At 41.0% G+C, this 7,016-nt stretch overlaps 1 long non-coding RNA gene across 1 annotated transcript in view; it reads left to right on the forward strand.

The window, feature by feature from the left end:
- The first annotated feature begins 6,739 nt into the window (after window positions 1-6,739).
- Window positions 6,740-7,016, forward strand: part of LOC114023999 — a 4,501-nt gene continuing 4,224 nt past the window's right edge. Inside the window, exon 1 of the long non-coding RNA XR_003566856.1 lies at window positions 6,740-6,829. This is a non-coding gene — a long non-coding RNA (uncharacterized LOC114023999). The remainder of the gene's footprint in view (window positions 6,830-7,016) is intronic.

A 7,016-nucleotide genomic window follows, 5' to 3' on the forward strand; every position in this document is an offset into this window, starting at 1 on the left:
ACTTCCTCTTCGGCTTCTCCATTTGTCCCAAATTTCTACCTCCCACGTCCAATGTCTGCCCTTCACAATTCCAAACCACTTGCAGAGCTCTGTCTCCTTATTCTTCAGTTCAGGCTCCCCTTTTCCTGCCCCTTTCCTCTTCCTCTTCCTCTCACAAGCGACCAGAGGTAGCACATGTTAATACATGGTCTGAACAGTTAGATGAAATCTTTTCTTGGGAATAAGATGCCCAAGTAACACTAGATCTGGGCAGCTAGGCCTTCATTTGCTGCATTTTCTTCAGACAGTTAGGTCCCCATGTTGTTGGGTCTGGGCACCCCGACTCCCACCCCCATCCTCAACCCACTAAAACTGAATCTGCATTGTTACATTGGGTCTGTACAATTAGGGCCCAGTGTCAAACTGAGCCTGGACAGTTACGTTCGTATATTATATTGGTCTGGAAGGTTAGCGTCCTGAACAGTTAGGATCGTGTTTCACTATGAGCCTGTTAAGTTAGGTCATTGGGTTACACTGAGGCTGGAAAGTTAAAATCCCATGCAATAGTAGGCCTGTGCAACCAAGTTTCATTTTTTTTTTTTTCCCCTATCTCGCTATCTGGTAGACTGAGCGAGATTACTGAATTAAAATTGTTCTTCTGTCTGTAAAACTAGGACCACCACTCCAGCATCTTTGCCAAAAACAACAGCAGAAAAGCACAACAAAAAACCAAAAAGGGGTCATGAGAAGTCAGACGCAACTGAACAACAACTATAGTACACTATGAAAATTTTTGTACAGATAGCTTTTTTCATTTTTTGATAATACTTTCAGGATATATTCCCACTAGGTGGATCAAAGGGTATGATTATTTTTATAATATTTACTTTGTACTGCCAGATTGCTCTCCAAAAAAATTCTATCAACAGTGGATGAAACCTACCTGTTTCTCCACATTTTTGCAAATACTGAACTTTCAATTATTTCCTTTCATTGTATGGGGATAAGGTAGTACCTCAAAGCTATTTAAATTTTTGTGTCTCTTTGATTTTTATTGAAGAAGACAGCATTTTTGCAAGTGATTGTTAATACATTGGGTTTCTTCATTTGAAAAATTTCAAGTCCTATCCTTTGACCATTGTGGACTTGGAATTATCTATCTGCTAGATAGTGCAGCCCTTTGACTGAGTCCAAACTTCACAGAACAAATCCTCTTAATGAAAGGATTTGTTCTGTAAAACTTGGACTCTGACAAAAGGCCACGCCAGAGGACCTAAAAGGCCACCTGAGGCCTTGAGGCCTGTAGGTTCTCCACCCCTGATCTATCACCTTGACCCTTTCGTATTTCCTTATAGGTTTCATGTCTTAATTTTTTAATCTATCACATTTGCTATAAATATTTCCATGAATCCATTATTTTTATTTCTTTAGTTACACTGGTTTTGGTTGTACAGAGTAATTATATTTCCATCTAATCAAGAACATCCATTTTGTGCCTAATAATATTTTGAAAAAATTTAATCTCCCCTCCGCAATTGAGATACTTTATTCTAATTTCCTCAGCTTTTTATAGCTTGATCTTAAATATTTAAGTCCCTCATAGAGCTGAAATTCAGTGTGGAATACCTGCGCCTAAACAAATTGCCATCCTCCCAGTTTTCCCATCTTCAAATAGCCCCACTCCAGGTGTGCTTGGTGGTCCCCTGAAGAACAGTCCCGTGACTTTCCGGGGTGAGTTCTTGTTCGTTGAGAGAAGCAGAGAAACAGGGAAAGAGGAGGCAGAGACGCCTCCGCCCCCCCCCCCCCCCCCCCCCCCACCGCCCCCCCCCCCCTGGCAAGCCCCGGCGCAGCCACCGCCGGCACACTTGATGCCCAGAGACGTCTGAAAGCTGACTTAGTTCTCTCTTTGGTTGAGATGGGTTTTCATCTCCAGGGTCACAAAACCCTCCAACTCGTGTGTAGTCTATGACCTAAATTCATCTATACAGCTTCCCCAATGCTGTTCCAAAATGCCTTACTTTGATAAATATGTTTGCTTGCTACCCCGTGAATGGCTTTTGTGTGATACCCATTTAGTAGGAGGGAAACCGAGCTGGCCAAGATTAAGCAAACTGTTTCCCTCTAGGTGTGGGGCGGAACTCTCCTCCCTCCCCAGCTGACTAGAGAAAGTGGCTTTTTTTTTAAAAAATTTTAATCCCACTTTGATGAAAAGAATTAATCCCTGACTCCAAATATCTGATGTGTAATAGATATCATTCCAATACCCGTCTTGAATATAGGAGAGCAAGGGAGTGATCACCTCCTAGCTAGTCGGATTTATCTTGTGTGTATTGTGCTTGTACATAGCTGGTTTTCTGTGGTCTCACCTTTTAGACTGTGAACTCCCTGAGGGCAGGGACTGTCTTTTGCCACTTCCCTCAGTGCTTAACACAGTGCCTTGCAGCACATAGGAGATTAATGAAATGCTTGTTGACTGATTGTCCCGGCTTCTTCCTACCCACAAAGAGGGAAATCGAGTTTCCCATACTGTGTCAAATAAAGGTAGCGAGAGTTGGCAGCCTTTCTTTGTCCCTGTTTTGATTAAAAATGTTTGTAATGTTTCTATTGCTTATTATGTTGGCTCTTAGCTTGTTGGATACTTTTTATTTTGTTGAGGTAAAACAATTATTCTCTTTAGTGTTTTTTATCATGAATAAATCGTGGATTTTTTTTAAGGCAGTTGGGGTTAAATGACTTGCCCAGGGTCACACAGCTAGTAAGTGCCAAGTGTTTGGTTTGAGGCCGGGTTGTGAACTCAGGTCCCCCTGACTTTAGGGTCGGTGCTCTATCCACTACACCACCTACCCCCCCCCCCCCCCCGGCTTTGATTTGTTAAAGGCTATTTTTGTATCCATTGACATAATTCTATGCTTTTTTTTTTTTTTAGTTTGAGGATTCAATGTTTTATTATGTTAATAGTTTCTGATGTTTAATCAGGTTTCTGTACCTGACATAAACTTGGCTTGGTCATAATAAAGCATATTCTAGTATATTGCTGTCTTCTATGAGCTAATATTTTATTTAGTTGTAATGTGGCAGTCTCGAAGTGGCTTTAGTAGTTTTGCAAGAGAAATTTATTAGAGAATTAGAGAAATTCATTAGAGAAATTGATCTGTAAATCTCTTTTTAATATTATCTTTCTCTGATTTTAAAATCAGCACCAAATTTGCTTCATAAAAGAAATCAGATAATGATCCATCTTTCTCTGTATTTATGAATTATTTATGAAACATAGAGATTATTTGTTCTTGAAAAGTTTGGAAGAATTCTGATATGAATCTGTTTTGTCTAGGTGATTTGTTTTTGGCTAGGTAACTATTTGATGACTTGTCTTATTTCTTCCTCCAAGACTGGTCTATTTAAATGAGTAATTTTCTGTGGTGTGGGTTTTGGCAATATTTATGCCTGTAAGTAAGAATCTATTTAAATTCTCTAATTTGTTAGACTATTACTGTGTATACTATCCCCTAATATTATTGATTTTTGTCGTATTTGATGTCATCTCTCCTTTTTAATTTGTGATTATAGTGATGTGCACCCTCCTTTGGGGGGTGCTTGTTAAATTTGATAATGGCTAAATTTTGTTAGTCTTTTTTAAAAGAAACTTTATCAATTTATCAAAGTTTTATCAATTGAATTGTACTGTCCTCTATTTGTTTTCTTTCTTCCCTAACTCTAATCATCTCCTCGTATTCTTTCGTATTGTTGCTTTGTAGGGCCTTTCTAGGGTCATCAATTTTATGCTTAATTGATTTATTTTTTCCCTTTTCTTTCTTGTTAAAGGCAGTTAATATAAATTCATGTCTCAGTACAGCTTTGGTTGTATCCCACAGGCTTCATTATATAGTATTATAATTATTGTCACTTAAATTTTCTTCTGCCTTTTTTGAGATCCTCTTTAACCCAATCATTGTTTAATTGATTGATTTTCAGTTTCCTTGTAATTACCTAAAATTCTAATTTTTTGTGAGCTTAACATCAGTAAATATGAATATTTCATTTTACAAAGAATAGCAAGGAGGCTTGGACATAAAACTCTGAACTTCTGTTAAGTGCACTTTTAAAAAATGTATATTAAATTGAGCATGAGACAAATATTAATGCCCTACTTGGCTCATCTGTGTCTTCTTCTGAACTTCCTTCTGTCGTTTGTGTAGTTTTTAAAATAGATTTTTATTAGTATCTTTTGTTTTAACGTCACAGAATATATCCCTCCACTTTTCCCGTCATCATCCTTATGACAAAGGCTTTTTTAAGAAGCAAGGAAAAAGAAGAGAAAAAAAAATTCGGTAAAACTAATCAAAATATTGAAAAAAATACCTGACATATGCAATGTTGCACACTTTTGGACCTCCCATTTTTGAAAAGCAGTGCAGGGAGGTGTCTTTTCATATCTTTGGGGCCAAGCTTGTTCTTTGTAATTTTGTAACACTTACTTTCTTTTTTTAAATCAAATTTTGTTGATATCTTTTGTTGTAACATTGCCTGAGTTTCTGCTAGTATCTCTCCCCTCTTCCCTACCAGAGAGCCATCTTATGTAACAAAGAATATGTTTTCTTCTTTCTTTTTCACTCTGGTGAATTTTTTAATGTAGTATTTCCTCCAGTTACATGTAAAACAGTTTATAACACTCATTTTTTAAAATTTTGAGTTACAGATTCTCTCTTTCCCTCCTTCCTCTCCCCCTCCCATTGAGAAGGCAAGAAATTTGATATAGGGGATACGTGTGTAGTAATGCAAAGCATATTTCCAAATTAGTCATGTTGTGAAGGAAAACACAGACAAACAAAAACAAGAAAATTAAAACAGTTTTAAAAGAATGCTTTGCTTTACATTCAGACTGTATCAGTTCTTTCTCTGGAGGTGGATACCATTTTTCATCATAAGTCCTTTGGAATCGTCTTGGATCATTGTATTGCTGAGAATAGTGAGTCATTCACAGTTGATCATCATACAATGTCGCTGTTACTATGTTACAATGTTCTCCTGGTTCTGCTCATTTCAGTTTGCATCAGTTCATGTAAGTCTTTGCAGGTTTTTCTGAAAGCATCCTGCTTGTCACTTCTGAAATCACAATACCATTCCATCACAATCACATAAAACAGTTTGTTCAGCCATTTCCCAATTGCTGGGCATCCCCTCGATTTCCAATTCTTTGCCACCACTAGAAGAGCTGCTATAAATATTTTTGTACATATAGGTCCTTTTCATTTTTGTTTTTATCTCTTTGGGATACAGACCTAATAGTGGTGTTGCTTGGTCAAAGGGTATGCCCAGTTTTATAGCTCTTTGGACATAGTTCCAAATGGCTCTCCAGAAAGGTTGAATCAGCATACAACTTCACCAACATTGCATTGGTGTCTCTATTTTCCCATATCTCCTCCAACATTTGTCATTTTCCTTTTCTCTCATATTAGCCAATCTGATAGGGATGGGGTGGTACATCAGAGATTTTAATTTGCATTTCTCTAAATAATAGTGATTTAGAGTACTTTTTCATATGATTGTAGATAGCTTTGATTTCTTTGTCTGAAAACTGCTTATTCATATCTGTTGACCATTTATCAGTTGGGGAATGACTTGTATTTTTATAAATTTGACTCTTTTCTATATATTTGAGAAATGAGGCCTTTATCAGAGAAACTTCCTGTAAAAATTTATGATTACTGTCTATTTTCCTCCATCTTATTTTCTCCGTTTCTCTCTCTCTCTCTCTCTCTCTCTCTCTCTCTCCCCCCCTCTCCTTTCAGCCTGTCTATCCTCAAAAGTGTTTTGCTTCTTACTGCTGCCTTCCCCAATTGACCCTCCCTTCTATCAGCTGCACCGCCCCATTCCCTTCCCCTCCTGCTTTTCCTGTGGGGTAGGATAGATTTCTCTACCCAACTGAGTGTGCATATTTATTCCCTCTTTTATCCAATTCAATGAGTGTAAGGATCAAGTGCTCCCCCCCCACCACTTCCCCTCCACTGTAAAAGGTCCTTCCCTGCCTCTTTTATATGAGATATAATTTATGAGATACATGGGCATGTTTATAGACAATAAAAAACCCAGAAAAAATTTTAAGAACCAACTGTGTTGGCATGGGAAAGAAAAACTAGTTGGTAAGGCCAGATGCCCTCAGACGTTATCCTTTCAGACCCTTAGCCTCCCTAACCCTTTCCCACCCCACCCCGCAAAAGAAATGTGAGGAGGGTCGGCCTCCAGGCCGGGCTGGGGGCCACAATTGATTCTGGAGGCACCCATCTCTTCGCCTCTGGCCCTTTCCCAATCAATAATTAACAAAACTCGTTGCGCTGGATTGAATTACTGCGCCCCCCCCCCCCCCCGCCAAAGGCCTGACGTTTTACTTAAGGGAGAGACTGAAGCCCTGAGGTCAGTTTCCCCCTTCCTCAGAATCGCGAAGCTTGAGCCAGCTGCTCCTCGGGCCAGCAGGCTTGGTGCCTGGGCCCTAATCCTGCCGCTCTCATTGGCCAGCTCCTGGGCCAATCACAGCAGCCCATGCGGGGGCGAGGCGCTAGGGAAGCGTTGCCGTTGGCTGGGCGCGAAGACCAATGGGAGCAGCCATTGGTGAGGATGCTCACCCTCCCCCGTTCGTGTCAGTCAAAGGGTGACCGCGACTGGGCTCGGCTTGGCGACTCGGGCGCTCTAGGCGGCCCCAGCTGCGAGGAAGGAGCTGGGCCTTGCTGGGCCGCATCTCGGACTGCCCGATGGCGGTGGCCGAGACTCGAGGACCTTCGACGCGACCGCTCCAGGCCCGCTGCGGGGGCCTTAGGCCGGTCTTTCAGAGGGCGCGGGAACCGCAGAAAGAGCGGTGAGAGGGGCCGCAGCTGTTTAGGGGGAGGGAGCGAGGAGCGATAAGAGAGAAAGGAGGCGACTGCAGGAGGAAAAGAGGGGAAGGGGCAGGAGAGAGGAGGGGGCCAGCAGCAGGGGCAGAAGAGGAGGGTGGATGGGGCAGGAAAGGGGATAGGGGCAGGGGAGAGGAGAGGAGGGAGCGGGAG

The sequence above is a fragment of the Vombatus ursinus genome, unplaced genomic scaffold (genome assembly GCF_900497805.2).
Source record: "Vombatus ursinus unplaced genomic scaffold, bare-nosed wombat genome assembly UNPS02014819.1, whole genome shotgun sequence".
NCBI lineage: Eukaryota > Metazoa > Chordata > Mammalia > Diprotodontia > Vombatidae > Vombatus > Vombatus ursinus.